The 19759-nt window shown below is 48.1% G+C and overlaps 1 protein-coding gene across 1 annotated transcript in view; it reads left to right on the forward strand.

Moving 5' to 3' along the window:
• FLOT1 (flotillin 1) overlaps positions 1–19759 on the forward strand; it is a 232098-nt gene that overhangs the window by 80263 nt on the left and 132076 nt on the right. The gene's annotated exons all lie outside the window — the stretch shown is intronic.

The raw sequence follows: 19759 nt of genomic DNA on the forward strand, positions 1-19759 counted from the left end.
ACAGTGATCTATGATTGTAGATAGTCACTGATAGTAATTGCTGTATTATAATGCTTGGTCATTCCCTTTGTAAATATCCATAACGCAAAACTGTACAGATCACTTATTATTTGTGTTTGTTCTGTTTTTGTTCACAAAATCACTTGGGACACACTGCACTTCCTTGTATATATAATTTTTAGGTCTCGCCTTTACCATTCCGCAGGAATGGGAAATGGGGAGAATTCAAGTCGGCTATTTTCTCTTCAAACCAAAGGGCTTTCAGCCCCGCGGTTTTCATGCTGTTCACGTGAACCACGTGATAACATGCACGCGCATTCAGGGCCAGCCAGCCCAGCACATCAAAGGGCTTCTCCTCCCCTAATTATTCATGGCCGGCCGCAGGCCGGCCGTACTTTCACTTTCCCGGAACGGCTTCTCCTCACCTAATTAGGGGAGGAGAAGCCCTTTGATGTGCTTCACACCAATGCGCCTCAGTCATTCCTCTTGTTTGTATTTGCTTCCAGACTCCGATCTGCTCATGTGCACAAGACGCTTTACACATTACACTCATCTGCCTGAAGTGGGAGTTTTAAACAAGCAAAGCTGGTCCTTCTGTACTTGCAGTTTCACTTCTAATGTGTGTTGTTATTTATCATGATTTTTAGCTGAGGTGTATCACGCTCGTTCATGAGTTTGATCTCTTCATACTGTGAAATGTTTTCTAAGTTGTTTTTGATTGTCTTACCGCTGGAGGTCTCCCTGTGCTACATTTAGCCTCTGACACATGCAACGCCACGCAACGCCACTCAACCATGCAACGCCACTCAACCATGCAACGCCACTCACACATGCAACGCCACTCACACATGCAACGCCACTCACACATGCAACGCCACTCACACATGCAACGCCACTCACACACACATGCAACGCCACTCAACCACGCAACGCCACTCAACCACGCAACGCCACTCAACTACGCCACGCAACTACGCAACGCCACGCAACTACGCAACGCCACGCAACTACGCAACGCCACGGATGCAACGCCACTCACACATGCAACGCCACTCACACACACATGCAACGCCACTCACACATGCAACGCCACTCAACCACGCAACGCCACTCAACCACGCAACGCCACTCAACCACGCAACGCCACTCAACCACGCAACGCCACTCAACTATGCAACGCAACTACGCCACGCAACTACGCAACACCACGCAACTACGCAACGCCACGCAACTACGCAACGCCACTCACCTACGCAACGCCACTCACCTACGCAACGCCACTCAACTACGCAACGCCACTCATCTACGCAACGCCACTCAACTACGCAACGCCACTCAACTACGCAACGCCACTCAACTACGCAACGCCACTCAACTACGCAACGCTCACACATGCAACGCCACTCACACATGCAAAGCCACTCACACATGCAAAGCCACTCACACATGCAACGCCACTCACACATGCAACGCCACTCACACATGCAACGCCACTCACACATGCAACGCCACTCACACATGCAACGCCACTCAACCACGCAACGCCACTCAACTACGCACACATGCAACGCCACTCAACCACGCAACGCCACGCAGCTACGCAACGCCACGCAACTACGCAACGCCACGCAACTACGCAACGCCACTCAACTACGCAACGCCACTCAACTACGCAACGCCACTCAACTACGCAACGCCACGCAACTACGCAACGCCACGCAACTACGCAACGCCACGCAACTACGCAACGCCACTCAACTACGCAACGCCACTCAACTACGCAACGCCACTCAACTACGCAACGCCACGCAACTACGCAACGCCACGCAACTACGCAACGCAACTACGCAACGCCACGCAACTACGCAACGCCACTCAACTACGCAACGCCACTCAACTACGCAACACCACTCAACTACGCAACGCCACTCAACTACGCAACGCCACTCAACTACGCAACGCCACTCAACTACGCAACGCCACTCAACTACGCAACGCCACGCAACTACGCAACGCCACGCAACTACGCAACGCCACGCAACTACACGCAACTACGCAACGCCACTCAACTACGCAACGCCACTCAACTACGCAACGCCACTCAACTACGCAACGCCACTCACCTACGCAACGCCACTCACCTACGCAACGCCACTCACCTACGCAACGCCACTCATCTGCGCAACGCCACTCAACTACGCAACGCCACTCAACTACGCAACGCCACTCAACTACGCAACGCCACTCACCTACGCAACGCCACTCACCTACGCAACGCCACTCACCTACGCAACGCCACTCACCTACGCAACGCCACTCACCTACGCAACGCCACTCACCTACGCAACGCCACTCACCTACGCAACGCCACTCACCTACGCAACGCCACTCACCTACGCAACGCCACTCACCTACGCAACGCCACTCACCTACGCAACGCCACTCAACTACGCAACGCCATTCAACTACGCAACGCCACTCAACTATGCAACGCCACTCAACTACGCAACGCCACTCAACTACGCAACGCCACTCAACTACGCAACGCCACTCAACTACGCAACGCCACTCAACTACGCAACGCCACTCAACTACGCAACGCCACTCAACTACGCAACGCCACTCAACTACGCAACGCCACTCAACTACGCAACGCCACTCAACTACGCAACGCCACTCAACTACGCAACGCCACTCAACTACGCAACGCCACGCAACTACACGCAACTACGCAACGCCACTCAACTACGCAACGCCACTCAACTACGCAACGACCACTCACCAACGCAACGCCACTCACCTACGCAACGCCACTCACCTACGCAACGCCACTCACCTACGCAACGCCACTCAACTACGCAACGCCACTCAACTACGCAACGCCACTCCACTACGCAACGCCACTCACACATGCAACGCCACTCACACATGCAACGCCACTCACACATGCAACGCCACTCACACATGCAACGCAACTCACACAGCCAACGCCACTCACACAGCCAACGCCACTCACACAGGCAACGCCACTCACACAGGCAACGCCTCTCACACAGGCAACGCCTCTCACACAGGCAACGCCTCTCACACAGGCAACGCCTCTCACACAGGCAACGCCACTCACACACGCAACGCCACTCACACACACAACGCCACTCACACACGAAAAACCACTCACGTTGCCAATAGGTCTCGCAGTACGACAGTTGGAGCCATTACAATTGCAAATAACAATGCCTTTCACTTTGGTTATCATTTTAAATACATAAAGGGCTTTGTCATTTACAAAACCAATAGCTCCAACTTTCCTACTGCGAGACCTATTGGCAACGCCAGTGCTTGTTGTATATGTGTCCCTGTTGTAAATATGGATATCTTCATAGGCTGAAATATAAGAAGTTTTTCTTATAAAATGTGCATATGTGTGCTTCTTTCCTTGCCAGACCCTTATCTGTTACAAGTTAATATTGCTTATTTAAGCTGTCTAATATCATATATTGTATAAATTGTTATGCCCCAGAACTGGTTTGGCCGGATTATGCAAGGGGCAGCCTTGTGCTCCCCAGGCAGTGTCTGGTTTCTTTCAAACCTCCCTGCTACAATCCACTATCTCCTGTCTGGGGTGGTGTAACGCCTCCCTGCGACAGGAAAGCCTTTGTCCAGGCCTTCTCTGCTGAGTTTCGGTCAGCAGCAGGAGGTCAGACTCGTGTCTGTGGCAGAAGCATCCATTTTGTGGATCTGAGGCTCTTTTAAAAATCAACCGCGTTTCAGTAAAGTAACATGTTGTCCCCTCTAGAGGGGTGGAATGCTATCCCCGTCGACAGGACTGTCGAGGGGATAGTATTCCAAATCGTATGACACCTTACACGACATGTTTTGATAAAGCCAAACCAAAGTTAACATATAACCGCAAGGATTATAATGCACTTAATAGTATATGGTATGGCATTATCCTGGAACAGCTAAAGGAATTGGTCCCGACAGCTGTAGACAGGCTCAGCTCATGCTGGAGCACCATCTCACATAAAACCAAGCACTCTGCCTCCAGGATTGTTAAGGCCTGCCATAGGAGTGACTGATAGGTATATATGTGTCCAGTTAGGTTTAGATATAGGCATACTATATCTAAGCAAGGGATGATTACACCACCTGGCCCCAGCTGAGTGATCAGCCAGTTGTGTCAAATTTGGATAGCCAGCCAGGGGTGGCAAAAGATATGCTGCAGCCCCTGGTAGGCCTTGGGGGCACCTATGCCCTGGGCACCTATAGTGCACTGTACAGGGGCTGATAAGGTGACCCAAGCCAATTTAGTTATGCACCTAGGGTACATGGAATCCATTTTACAGAGAGAGCAGATAGCCTGGGGCCCTGATTAGCAGGGAACCAGGCCAAGTAAGTCGAAAACCAGCTAAACACAAGGCAAAAAGTCTGGGGTCGGCTTCACCATAGTCGGGTAGCCACCTTCCTACATAATCCCCCCCCCAAACGAAAGGAGATAAGGCTATCCTTGGCCAGGTAAGCCTATATTTCCTGCGTGGCCATATAAGGAAGTACCTGCACTAGCATGGGTACCCCCTGTCTCATGGTCCACCAAGCAATCCCTCACCCTTGGGGTATTAGAGGGTCTCCACCATAGGGAATCACTACCTTGGGTGTGTTTATGCAAGGAAAAAGGCTGGTTTTGATATGGAGTATTGAAGTGAGGCTCCACTAACTTAGGGCTCAGCTTCCTCCAATTATCTTCCACCATGTGTGCCTTTCTTTCTTCAACTGAGTTGCACTGTGCTCTCAGAGTCAACCTCTGGCTACCTAAAGCTGGAGGCTGGGTCCCTCTGTTTGGCTTGCTGGAGGGACAGTTCAGGTTTGGGCCCTTTGGGTCCCAGGTTTGGCTGTGCCCAACAGAATCCATCTGTGGGAGGTCCCTAACTATTTTTAAGGGGGCTCCCTCAGGAGTTTTTAAAGTTTTCACCTCACTAGGGCTACTAGTTTTGGTGCCCCTAATCTGTTGATGGGGGTGCTTTATTTGACAGGGGGCTCTCTGGGTCTCACTGTCCTTCTTGTCCTCTGCAGCCCTGGGCTGACTAAGGCATGGTAGAGAGGGGCAGGTTACCTGCTCCAGACTAGGTCCTACCTGAGAAGAGTCCACTGCCATCAGAGGCTCTGTCAGGCTAGGCCTAACAACCTCTGGGGCAGTTCCTTCATCAGGGGTAAGATCAGTTCCCTGAGGAGGCGGATCCTGTTCTAATGTCTGGTGAGGGGGAGATTTCTCGTCCTCCTCCATGCTCAGTTTGGGTGGAGTGATGCATCATTTCCGGCTTCACAACACACATATCAGTTTGAGTTTGGGCTGTGGCCATCACAGCCCCACCAACCTTTTCAGGAGGAGACTCAGTTTGGGTATCTGCTGTTATCATAACAGCTTTGCTATTCTGTTCAGGAAGAGCTTCTGCTAAAGATGGGGCTGGGTCTTGCACAGCCCTACCAACCTTTTCAGGAAGGACATCTTGAATTGGGGCTATAGCCAGTACAGCCCCACTAACCTTTCCATTGGCATTTACCATTCTAGAATGGATTTCCTGTTCAACCTCAGCCCAGGCTGAGATTTCCAAATCATTACCAAGTAGGCAGTCTAAGGCAAGTTTGATGACACTGCCACTCTCTTTGGGCCAGTGACACCTCCCCAGCTGAGACTTACTACTGCCATGGGATGATTTGTTTGGATTCCATCAATGTTTATTACCTGGTATGTGGCACCAGGTAAAAGTTGCTTAGAGGGGGCTATACAGTCAGCCACCATGGTGATGCTAGCCCCTGTGTCTCTAAATGCTTCAACCTTCAAACCATTGATGATGGGTTCCTGTCTATATTTGCTCAAAGTATTTGGGCAATCAGAGAAGTTGGCAAACCCCATACCAGTCTCATAAACAAGATTATTTGGGGATGGGGACCTGGATAGGCCAGGGTCCACCTGTGCTCCAAATGTAAACCCACCCAGATTTCTGGGGGTGCTCCCACTTCCTGGGGGATTACTGCTGACAGTAACAGGAGGTGTTGGAGCTGGCTTTGGAGGTATTTTCTCTTTATTGCCATTCTTGGGACAACAGCTGTCTGTTTTGTAATGCCCAACCTGTTTACAGGCATGACAATAAGGCTTTTTCTGAGTAGATGAAGTGTCTTGGGAACCACCCCCATCCTTGGAGTTTTGGGGCCCTGGGGAAGTCTTTTCTTTACTTTTATCCCCACCCTTATCTTGAGGCTTGGTAGACTCCTTCTTCTGGTTATGGTCCTGATTCTTAGGCCTAATCCTGCTTCTGACCCATTTATCTGCCCTCTTTCCCAATTCTTGGGTAAGATCAGTTCCCTGAGGAGGCGGATCCTGTTCTAATGTCTGGTGAGGGGGAGATTTCTCGTCCTCCTCCATGCTCAGTTTGGGTGGAGTGATGCATCATTTCCGGCTTCACAACACACTAATCCTGCTTCTGACCCATTTATCTGCCCTCTTTCCCAATTCTTGGGGAGAGGTCAAATCTGAGTCCACCAGGTGCTGGTGTAAGAGCTGGTTCTGACAATTACTTAGGATCTGCTCCCTCATAATCAAATTATACAATCCTGTGAAGTCATGTACTTTGCTGCCATGTAGCCAACCCTCCAGAACCTTAGTAGCACAATCTACAAAATCAGTCCAGTCCTGAGTCTGTGTCTTCTGGGTGTCTCTGAACCTTAACCTGTATTGTTCAGTGGCTAAGCCAAACCCATCTATCAGAGCACTCTTCAGGACATTGTAATTGTTTGCATCCTCATGTCTAACAGCGAGGAGCTTATCTCTCCCTTTCTCTGAAAAGGAGTACCATAAGATTGCTGCCCACTGATCCTGAGGAACCTGCTGTACCATGCAGGCTCTCTCCAGAGCAGTCATCCATTTGTGGATGTCATCCCCTTCCTTGTAGGGGGGCACAATCTTTGTCAGGTTTCTACTATCATAGGACCTGGGTTTCTCTCTAGGAATATTGCTGCCACCAGTGGAATCTAATCCACACAACTTTTGTTCTCTTGCTAAAGCAAGTTTAGCTTGAGCCAAGGCTATCTCTTCCCTCTCTATCTGGAGTTGGACAGCCCTCATCCTGGCCCTATGCTCTTTCCTCTGGGGGGGGAGTCATTCCCCTTTGAGATTCCCTGGAGACACTAGAAACATGAGAGTCCCCTGATGGAGACCTCACCCTTCTGTTGCCTGTGGGAATTATGTTATAGGATCTGGGGAGGTGCTGGCCCTCTCCATTCCCATGTAGGTCTAAGTTGGCCTGGTTAAGCCTGCCAACTACAACCTGGTCAACCCACTGATCCTGATCAGGCTCATCTACTTCTGAGCCATCCTCCTCCTCTTCCTCTTCTTCTTCCTCCTCAGGAGTGTGCTCATTCTCAGGGGTGTTCACTCCATCTCCTGCATCTAAGGGAGCTGCACGCGCCTTGTCTAAGTCATCCTTTTCCAGGATGGCTATCAGGGAAGGAATGGTGGGGTTTCTACCCCTTTTTAGCCCTTTTGCAGTGCATAAGGCACACAAGTCTTTGTGGCTAAGTTTGTCATAGCTGGAAGTTGCCTTGATGGGGTCAACTATCACAGGGGCAGAGCCTGAGGCTCCTCCTGCGTCAGACATGACTGCTAGTGAGGTGCAAGTGATGCACTTACCTACACTAAGTGTTTTCCTACTGTACCTTGCTAGTGAGTTGTAGTCAGGGTGTGCTAATCCCTTTAATCTACAACTACTAAGTTCAGTAGAACTTAAATATGCTAAGCTTTTGATTTATATGTACCTAAGGTACTTGATGTGATCTTTCAATTTGATAAAAAGATTGCAATGGTAAAACAGCAAGCTCAAATCTGCACCGCTGCACACCAATGTGAGAAGTTGGCCTGATATATGATGTTTCCAATTCTGGAACCACCTTGTATCAGTCCAAACAACCCTTATGGTGTCTGGTTGTAAGTCAACCTTATTAGACAAGCTATCCTAGGGGTAGCATGGACTAAGCAGCCTTAAAGGCTTAACTCAAGAGGTTGTGTTAAGCGAGCTGTTTTACCAATCACAATCCTGTAATATCAAATGAAAGGACACCACACAAGTATATATTATAAAAATATATGTGTTTATTTCTAAAATAATCCCCAGTACTCTTTATGAGCAAAGGGGCACAAGCGTTAAATCAAAAGCACAGTATAACATATGAAAGTTGCACAATTATGGATGAGGGCGGGTGGCCACTCGAACCATATATTAAGAAAGTGGTATAAGAGATACCAATCGAACAGTGGTTAGGCCTAGGGCCTAGAGAATCGCTGAGAGCAGTCGGGACAAGCAATGCTGAAGTGTGGAAAAGCCCGCGGGATTCGGGTGCAGCGCTTAAAGCACACGCATGCACCAATGCAAAGTCAATGGTGCGTAAATGTTCTAAAGTTATAGTTTAAGGAGACTTCCGCTTAACCTAGAAGGATGCAACTTAAGACACATACACTAGAGGTGTGTACCAGTGTGGGAACACCGGCGTTGTTGAGTTACCTCACCCACAGGAAGCGGGTGCATAGGGTCGAAGCGGTGTCAGGTTTCGTCACGCAGGTTGCTGGTGCTTGAAGCAGAAGATGCTGCAGGCGCAGTGAAGGAGAAGTGTCCGGTGTGATCCAAGGGTGGATCGGAGTCGCAAAGTACCTGAAAGCAGAGGGGACAGAGTCTGGGTCACTCAGCAGTGACCAGGGTGGAACCAGGACGGAACCAGGCAATGTCGGGCGCAATCAGGTGGTTGTCGAGGAGCTTCTCTCCGCTGCCACGTGGGCTCTGGGGCATCTGCGACGTCCAGGAGCGGGTCACGAGCTGTCCCACGCAGGCTCTCACCGTCGGCGCTGTCGGCTTCAAGATCGGAGCAAACAACACTTGGCAAGAGCAATCCACGCGGGATTGGAAGATTGCTTCTCACTCTGACCAGGAGGGTCAGAGCGGGTGCTCCTTTTCAGAGGAGCGGGTGCAAGTCTGGAACAACCAGAATCACAAGTCGTATTTAGGTTTTCGTCGGCACAGGGGCCACAAGCCAGCTGGCAAGTGACCGGGTCAACGCGTTGAGCCAAAGGAAGCAGAAGGGCCCCACGCAGCACTCGTCGAGTGTAGAGGGGTGAGCTTCGGTGCAAAAGTGGCTCAGGGCTGGGGCTTCTCAAACCCCGGTGTACAGCTTCGAGGGTCACTCGTGAGCTGCACGGTCAGCGTCTCGTGGTCTTTTCAAGATGGCGTGCCCCACGCTTCCGGTCGCCTCCACGGGTCTCAGCTCTGCAAGGACTGTGGATCGGGATGTAAGAAGGCAGGCAAGCTTGATCTCGTCGATCTCTGTCGTTCGAGTTCCGGCGGGAACTGCAACAAAGCAGACGTTGAGGTGCTGGATGGTGCCTGTTTGCACAGGGTGGTCACTCCTTGACCACAAGGGAGATTCTTCAGTCTTCTACGTCGAGTAGGATGTCGAAGGGTCCAGAGTTTCGTTTCAAATGTTTCATCAGGATAATCTGAGTGCTTTGGCACTGCTCCCATTCTTATACCAATCTAGGGGGCTGGATTACCTGCTAGGTCCTCTCCTATGGGTGGGACCCAGGAAGGGGGTGGATACACCCCTTTCCCTTTGATCCAGGCCGCGCTGGGACAGGGGCTGGTGTGCCCCAGAACCGGTTTGGCCGGATTTTGCAAGGGGCAGCCTTGTGCTCCCCAGGCAGTGTCTGCTTTCTTTCAAACCTCCCTGCTACAATCCACTATCTCCTGTCTGGGGTGGTGTAACACCTCCCTGCGACAGGAAAGCCTTTGTCCAGGCCTCCTCTGCTGAGTTTCGGTCAGCAGCAGGAGGTCAGACTCGTGTCTGTGGCAGAAGCATCCATTTTGTGGATCTGAGGCTCTTTTAAAAATCAACCGCGTTTCAGTAAAGTAACATGTCGTCCCCTCTAGAGGGGTGGAATGCTATCCCCGTCGACAGGACTGTCGAGGGGATAGTATTCTAAATCGTATGACACCTTACACGACATGTTTTGATAAAGCCAAACCAAAGTTAACATATAACCGTGAGGATTATAATGCACTTAATAGTATATGGTATGGCATTATCCTGGAACAGCTAAGGGAATTGGTCCCGACAGCTGCAGACAGGCTCAGCTCATGCCAGAGCACCATCTCACATAAAACCAAGCACTCTGCCTCCAGGATTGTTAAGGCCTGCCATAGGAGTGACTGATAGGTATATATGTGTCCAGTTGGGTTTAGATATAGGCATACTATATCTAAGCAAGGCGTGATTACACCACCTGGCCCCAGCGGAGTGATCAGCCAGTTGTGTCAGTTTGGATAGCCAGCCAGGGGTGGCAAAAGATATGCTGCAGCCCCTGGTAGGCCTTGGGTGCACCTATGCCCTGGGCACCTATAGTGCACTGTACAGGGGCGGATAAGGTGACCCAAGCCAATTTAGTTATGCACCTAGGGTACATGGAATCCATTTTACAGAGAGAGCAGATAGCCTGGGGCCCTGATTAGCAGGGAACCAGGCCAACTAAGTCGAAAACCAGCTAAATACAAGGCAAAAAAAATCTGGGGTAACCATAGTCAGGTAGCCACCATCCTACACTCTATCTCTCACCCTGCCTCTATCTCACACCTCACACCCTCACCCTCACACCCTCATACCCCCACACCTTCACTCACACCCCCACACCCACATAGCATAACAAAACACAGCATAGCATAACAAATAAAAGCATAGGATAGCAAAACATAGCAACAACGCATAGGATAGCAAAACAAAAAACATAGGATAACAAAACAAAATATAGCTTAACAAAACACAACAAAACATAGCATAACAAAACATAGCATAACATAACATAGCATAACATAACAAAGCATAGCAAAACAAAACATAGCATAGTATAACAAAACATAGCATAACAAAACACAGCAAAACAAAGCAGAACAAAACATAGCATAACATAACAAAAAATAGCATACCATAACATAAAACAAAGCATAGCATAACAAACATAGCAAAACATAGCAAAACAAAGCATACATAACAAAACATAGCATAACAAAACACAACACAACATAGCATACATAACAAAACATAGCATGGCAAAGCATAGCAGAACATACCATAGCATAACAAAACACAACAAAGCATAACATAACACAACATAGCAAAATAGCGCATAGCATAATAAAACACTACAAAAGATAGCATAGCTTAACAAAACATAGCACAGCATAACAAAGCATAGCTTAGCAAAAGACAGCAAAACATAGCATAGCATAATAAAACAAAACATAGCGTAGCATAACACAACAAAGCATAGCATAATAAAACAAAACATAGCATAGCATAACAAAACAAAGCATAGGATAGCAGAACTAAACATAGCATAGCATAACAAAACAAAGCATAGGATAGCAAAATGAAACATAGCATAGCATAAAAAAAATAGCATAACAAAACACAACATCACATAGCATAACAAAACATAGTATAGCATTACAAAACAAAGCATAGCATAGCATAACAAATGAAAGCATAGGATAGCAAAACAAAACATAGGATAGCAAAACAAAACATAGGATAGCAAAACAAAACATAGCATAGCATACATCATCACTCCGCACCACCATGGCATCACTCAGGGGCACCACAACATCACTATGCACTACCACAGCATCACTGAACGCCACAGCATCACTCGTTCGCCATCACAACATCACTCAGCGCCACCACAGCATCAGTCTGTGCAACCATTCAACAACACCTGGTTAAAATATGTTCTCTTATAGCAAAATGAAATTCCTTTCTGTGTTTTTTTCCTTTTTAGACTTGTGACCCACCGGTCTACTATCAAGTTTTAAATTACTTGTATACAGATAGACAATTTAGGTACTTATTACTACACAACACTGGAATGGCTTCTTCCTCTCAACATTTTATTTTTTATATGGTGTTAAAATCATTCATGTAAAATTCATCACGAAAACATTCAACATAAAATAACGAGCATTTCCCTAGTCTAATACAAAATGCATCCTATTCTTTTTTAATGCTCGAAAAACAAATTAAAACAGTACTTCATACAATTAAAAACTTTAGAATGTATTCTATCGTGGGTGGTTCATTGTCGACGTGTTTCGGTGCGATATAGTCTTTTAGGCACCTTCTTCAGAACAAACTTATGAATTATGAATTTCTAAAAATTAAAATAAAAATAATTAGTGTCTTATTGTGTTGAGGGTTTATCTTCTTCTATACAGTGTTGGGCACTCGTGGTACCTGGTCTCAATCTGTCTAAATGTTTGAAAGAATATCTTACTTGAATTGCTTTAGCGTCAATAGTTCCCACTTGTTGTTGGGTTTATCCGTTTAAACTTCTCTATGTGTCAGTTTCATAAATTTCTAGAATATAGAAAGTAAAAACGAATATAATTCCTGATAGTCTTCCTTATCAGGTTTTATAACAATAGACCCTGTATTTTGTCACTTACTTAAAAGCAGGAGAATATTTTTCTACGTGTCTCTGTAGTCTTTTGTAGTCCTTTGCGGCTATAATTTAGCGCAGGGTATCTGATGAGGGGACTTCTTACTGGTCCACCTTTTCAGAATGTAGTAATATAAAATTACTGTCTAGTAGAGTTATTTTTCCGTGATCATTGCGTCATGACCTTTTAAGTTACATACCTGAATGATCGATTCCTTTTAGTCCCTGTATTTGATATATCAACAGGACTTCACTCTCTCTTAGAGGCTTTATGGCTGGGTACACGTTTATGCAGAGAAATTCTTGTATCCCAGTGCCTATTAGTGTGAAGGGTACATGTGTTTAGTAACTCTTTCTAATGTTAAATGGTTCAAATGATTGCTCACAAACTTATTATTAGGTCCATTAACATTCAGCAACTAATATATATCTTCTTATTGCCCAACTGTCTTTAATTCAGCTCCCATGGTACATTACTCTCTTTTATTACCAGGTCGCTTGCTTATTTCGGCTACTACTGATGTACGAGGGAAGACACTGTACATTATCCCCATCACTTCTATATTCCAATATACATGCTGTTTAACGGGGGTTACATAGTTTCAGAGATCTCAGTGTTTAGGGGAAGCTAATCGGTACGGGCGGCATCGTGAAATATCCAAGACCACCCCTCCCGGTTTAAAATATGTTCTCTCAATGTTTTAAGCTTTATTACAAATGTAACAAAAAGATGTTAATATTTCACTTCTGTTCTTGGATTTTCGTCACAATAAAATACACTGAACATAATCTTCACAAAAGTTATTTACAAAACTTTAAGCTATTGCCATTATCAATTACAATAACTTTTATTTAAGTATTAATTGATGAAAAATTAAAAACCTTTGTTATTTGTAATATCAATACATGTAAGTCACGTAAATACAACACATATTGCATTACAAATGCTATAGGTGTCATATTTGCGAAAGTTATAACTATTGGCATTGTAAATGACAAAGCTATTAATTTCGTTACTTTCAAAAACAAAACATGAATAAAAAAAATCATTTACAATACCAATAGCTCAAACTTTCCTAATGCGAGACCTATTGCATTGCAAATGCTTGTTTCTTTTTTACACTTTTCATTTTGAGTCTGATGGTGTCCTGGCGGCAGGTGTGTTGAGAACCCCCAAAGATGGTGAGCCAGTCTGAAAGACAAGCAAGTGTTGCTAGTCAGGAAAGCGTTGTAAATAATGCCCGATAATTCCCGCCCCTGTGTTCACTTTCTTGCCTCTTTTTGATCTAGTCAGCGCCAGGATGCCTGCAATGGTGACAGGGCGCTTAACAAATGCCTTAAATAAATAAATAATAAATGGTGCAGCTAGTTATGAAGATGTGGGCCGGCATGAGAAGTTAATGGCGTACCATCAGGATAGGGCTGTTGTCATCATATTTCTTCTGGTCCTGGATGAGAATTGCTGCAGTGTGTGGAATGCCCCTTTGGATTCCCATTGTGGCGTAATGGACTGCATGGTGTAGGGGGGGTACCACCATCCAGGTGTAAGAGTAGGAGTTCATGAACAGAAGTTCTGAAGTCACTTTCTAGATGAAATAGTTTGACTTTCGTTAGAAGAGGGAGCTGGTCCCGCACAGTCTTTGTTTTTCTGGCAGTGGGTTCCTTAAGGGTGATATTGTTGTCCAGGATGAAAAAGTTGAGGTTTGAAGCCGTCAATCAGGTCATTGAGTCAGGTCTGTACTTTCTTGTTTGTAGTTCTTGGCAAATAACACACATTCTGTCTTGGTTGGGTTGAGCTTCAGGTTGGTGCTGGAAATCCAGGTCTGGATGATGTGCAGTCAGCGTTTGAGGAATTAGATGTCTGAAGCGGAGGAGACTTTAAATGGAGTTCTGTATCATGGGCATATTGCTGAATCTCAATGCTGTTTTCTGTGAATAGAGCACAAGCAGCTCCATGTAGAGGCTGAAGATGACGGGTGACAGTATGTAGCCCTGAAACCCCCGCAGGTGATGGGGATCTTCTGTGATCTACAGGTGCCCATGTAACCAAACTGGTGTTTGTTGGAAAGTATGAGGCGATCCAGTGATGGACTTTGCCCATGAATCCCAAGCGAGACTTCAGGATGCGTTTGAGGGTGGGGGGGGGGGGCAACTGTGTTAAAGGCAGCAGGGAGGTCCAGCAGAATCAGGAGGCAGGGTCATCTGTGGTCAAGAGGGCATTGTCTACCATGTGCCCATTGGTGGTGTCCGTGCTGCAGCGTAACCGAAAGCTAGACCGGTTTGTGCGGAGATGGTTAGCACTGATGTGATCTGGGAGTTGAACATTGACTGCTTTTTAATGATCTTACCGATGATTGGTAGGCAGCAATTGGTAATTGCCAAGTAACTGGTAATGGCCAAGGTCATCGGGGTCTAGTGTAGGTTACTTAAGGAGTGGGAGGATCGGGCCTGTCTTGAGAGCTTATGGGAAGATGCTTTGAGTGAGTTAGGCATTGAACGTGGAGAGTGGGGGGGCTTTGATGTAGGACAGGGGTAAAACATCCTCTTTCACAGGAAATGGCTTTGAAAGAGCTGAATCCGACAACAAGTTCCGGCGAGAGGCAGGGCTTTGAAGGATGGCCATTGTGGGTTCTATGAGAAGGGGTGGACGAGGAGGAGACACAACTTGGCATTGTCGATGTGCTGTTGGATCTTCTGCCTTTTTTCCACTGAAGAAGAGGTTGATGGCATTGCTTTTATCTATTGAGTGAGGAGCATACTGGTCCCACAGGGGCTGATGCAGTCTTGTGAAGCATTCTACTTCTGTTGGTGGCTTCATTGATGGTGTTGGTCTAGTACTTTGCTTTGGCTGATGTGATAAGCTTTCCATATCTTGCTCAGAGGGCCTTCAGTATCAAGAGGTCCTCAGGGGTTTTCTTTTTTGTCGGTGCATTTTCCTGTCTGTGGCCGGATCGTTTGCCAGCAGGGTCTTCACAGTATCGGGTGCTAGATGCTTTGGCTTGCCCTAGCATGTTGTTATCGGGGTTTGGATGTCCACACAAAAAATTCCTGAAGTTGTTCAGAAGAGTGTTGAAGCCTCGAGCGTGGAGTTCATAGGGTGAGAGATGTGTTCAAGAATTAGGTTCCCTTTAAAGGATCTAAAGGTTTGGTCTTTTCTTTTGGGTTGACCTTAATTTGTGGGTAGGACAATGAGCAGGAAAATAGAGATGGCAAAGTGGTTGGTCCAGTTCAGGGGGATCTCTATCACTACTGCCCTTGCCCCTCTCTATCACTACTGCCCATGCCCCTCTCTATCACTACTGCCCATGCCCCTCTCTATCACTACTGCCATGCCCCTCTCTATCACTACTGCCCTTGTCCCTCTCGATCACTATTGCCCATGCCCCTCTTTATCACTACTGCCCTTGTCCCTCTCGATCACTATTGCCCATGCCCCTCTCGATCACTATTGCCCATGCCCCTCTCTATCACTACTGCCATGCCCCTCTCTATCACTACTGCCCTTGTCCCTCTCGATCACTATTGCCCATGCCCCTCTCTATCACTATTGCCCATGCCCCTCTCTATCACTACTGCTCATGTCCCCTATATCAGTACTGCTCATGTCCCCCTCTATCACTGTGGCCAATGGCCCTCTCTATACCTACTTATCTTGCCCCTCTCTAGCCTTAATTTCATGCCCCCCTTTCTACCTTTACTTCTCATGCTCATTTCTCCAACTCTACATGCACTGCGGTCCCCAGCTCTGTTTCCTATCTCTCTCTCCCCTCTCTAGCCATAATTCCCCATCCCATTTGCAATAGCCCTGCTTCCAGTGCAGTACTTCCCATGCCTTCCTGCTGCCTCTGTGCCCAACCCTACTTCACATGCCCCCTCTACCCACACTTTCCATACCCATCTCTCAAGCATACTTCCAGTCCCCTCTCTACATCTGCTTCCTATTGCCCCAGTCATACTTTTCATCCCGACCTTCCTACCTCTGATTCTCTGCCCTCTTTCTACCCCTACTCGCCATCCATAGGTCTTCGTCCCAAGCCTTTTTCAATAGTCTTCTTCACGTCTCCCTCTCTAGACATACTTCCTCTCCCCTCTAACTCTTCTACAAATACCGTACTTCCAATGCCCACCCCTCCTGCCCTGCTTCCAATGCCCCTCTCTTCATCCATCCATCCAAGACCTTACTGCGGTGCCTCCCTCTAGTCTTACTTCCCAGACCACTCTATAGCTTTACTTACTTCCCATTATCCTCTTGGTTCAGGACAAAACACTTAGTCACTGCCATCTGGGTCCTCAGACTGCCATCTGCTAACAGTCCTAGTCATCTGCTTACAGTCAATGACTCCTCCTGCATACAGCCTCTGCCAGCCGACTTCCGTACAGTCACACTGCCGACTGCGTACAGTCACTCTGCCGCCTGCCTACAGTCACACTGCCGACTGCGTACAGTCACTCTGCCGTCTGCGTACAGTCACTCTGCCTTCTGCGTACAGTCACACTGCCGCCTGAGTACAGTCACACTGCCGTCTGCGTACAGTCCCACTGCCGTCTGCGTACAGTCCCACTGCCGCCTGCGTACAGTCACACTGCCGCCTGCGTACAGTCACACTGCCGCCTGCGTACAGTCACACTGCCGCCTGTGTACAGTCACACTGCCACCTGTTTACAGTCACACTGCCGCCTGTGTACAGTCACACTGCCGCCTGCGTACAGTCACACTGCCGCCTGTGTACAGTCACACTGCCGCCTGTGTACAGTCACACTGCCGCCTGCGTACAGTCACACTGCCGCCTGCGTACAGTCACACTGCCGCCTGCGTACAGTCACACTGCCGCCTGCATACAGTCACACTGCCGCCTGCGTACAGTCACACTGCCGTCTGCGTACAGTCACACTGCCGTCTGCGTACACTGTACAGTCACTCTGCGTACAGTCACACTGCCGCCTGCGTACAGTCACACTGCCGCCTGCGTACAGTCACACTGCCGCCTGCGTACAGTCACACTGCCACCTGCGTACAGTCACACTGCCGTCTGCGTACAGTCACACTGCCGACTGCGTACACTGTACAGTCACTCTGCGTACAGTCACACTGCCGTCTGCGTACAGTCACACTGCCGTCTGCGTACAGTCACACTGCCGCCTGCGTACAGTAACACTGCCGTCTGAGTACAGTCACACTGCCGTCTACGTACAGTCACACTGCCGTCTGCGTACAGTCACACTGACATCTGCTAACAAACCCTGTCATCTGCTTGAAATGAAATGCAATACCAGTATTTGTAAAGCGCACAGCTACCTTCGAAGTGGTGTCCCAGCGCTGGGGGCCTTTGGGAAGATTAAGCAAGCTATTGCCCAGAGTCACATGGTGCTAAGCTAACCTGCCGCTAGCACCAGGGATCGAACCGTGAACCCCGTAGACTGGAGTCTGGCACCCTGGCCACTGCGCCACACCTCTTCCACTTAGTCATGTACAGTCACACTGCCGTTTGATTACAGTCACACTTCCGTCTGATTACAGTCCCACTGCCGTCTGCGTACAGTCACACTTCCGTCTGATTACAGTCCCACTGCCGTCTGATTACAGTCCCACTGCCGTCTGCGTACATTCCCACTGCCGTCTGCGTACATTCCCACTGCCGTCTGCGTACATTCCCACTGCCGTCTGCGTACATTCCCACTGCCGTCTGCGTACATTCCCACTGCTGTCTGTGTACATTCCCACTGCCGTCTGCGTACATTCCCACTGCCGTCTGCTTACATTCACACTACCGTCTGCGTACAGTTAAACTGCCGTCTACGTACAGTCACACTGCCGTCTGCGTACAGTCACACTGCCGTCTGCGTACAGTCACACTGCCGTCTGCGTACAGTCACACTGCTTCTGATTACAGTCACACTGCTTCTGATTACAGTCACACTGCTTCTGATTACAGTCACACTGCTTCTGATTACAGTCACACTGCTTCTGATTACAGTCACACTGCTTCTGATTACAGTCACACTGCTTCTGTTTACATTCACACTGCCTCCTGATTAGTCACACTGCCTCCTGATTACACTCACAATGCCTCCTGATTACAGTCACACTGCCGTCTGATTACAGTCACACTGCCGTCTGATTACAGTCACACTGCCGTCTGATTACAGTCACACTGCCGTCTGATTACAGTCACACTGCCGTCTGATTACAGTCACACTGCCTCCTGATTACAGTCACACTGCCTCCTGATTACAGTCACACTGCCTCCTGATTACAGTCACACTGCCTCCTGATTACAGTCACACTGCCTCCTGATTACAGTCACACTGCCGTCTGATTACAGTCACACTGCCGTCTGATTACAGTCACACTGCCGTCTGATTACAGTCACACTGCCGTCTGATTACAGTCACACTGCCGTCCGATTACAGTCACACTGCCATCCGATTACAGTCACACTGCCGTCCGATTACAGTCACACTGCCGTCTGATTAGTCACATTGCCGTCTGATTAGTCACATTGCCGTCTGATTACAGTCACACTGCCGTCTGATTACAGTCACACTGCCGTCTGATTACAGTCACACTGCCGTCTGATTACAGTCACACTGCCGTCTGATTACAGTCACACTGCCGTCTGATTACAGTCACACTGCCTCCTGATTACAGTCACACTGCCTCCTGATTACAGTCACACTGCCTCCTGATTACAGTCACACTGCCTCCTGATTAGTCACACTGCCTCCTGATTACAGTCACACTGCCGTCTGATTACAGTCACACTGCCGTCTGATTACAGTCACACTGCCGTCTGATTACAGTCACACTGCCGTCTGATTACAGTCACACTGCCGTCTGATTACAGTCACACTGCCGTCCGATTACAGTCACACTGCCGTCCGATTACAGTCACACTGCCGTCCGATTACAGTCACACTGCCGTCTGATTAGTCACATTGCCGTCTGGTTACAGTCACACTGCCGTCTGATTACAGTCACACTGCCGTCTGATTACAGTCACACTGCCGTCTGATTACAGTCACACTGCCGTCTGATTACAGTCACACTGCCGTCTGATTACAGTCACACTGCCGTCTGATTACAGTCACACTGCCTCCTGATTACAGTCACACTGCCTCCTCATTACAGTCACACTGCCGTCTGATTACAGTCACACTGCCGTCTGATTACAGTCACACTGCCGTCTGATTACAGTCACACTGCCGTCTGATTACAGTCACACTGCCGTCTGA

The sequence above is a fragment of the Lissotriton vulgaris genome, chromosome 5, assembly GCF_964263255.1.
Source record: "Lissotriton vulgaris chromosome 5, aLisVul1.2, whole genome shotgun sequence".
Taxonomy (NCBI): domain Eukaryota; kingdom Metazoa; phylum Chordata; class Amphibia; order Caudata; family Salamandridae; genus Lissotriton; species Lissotriton vulgaris.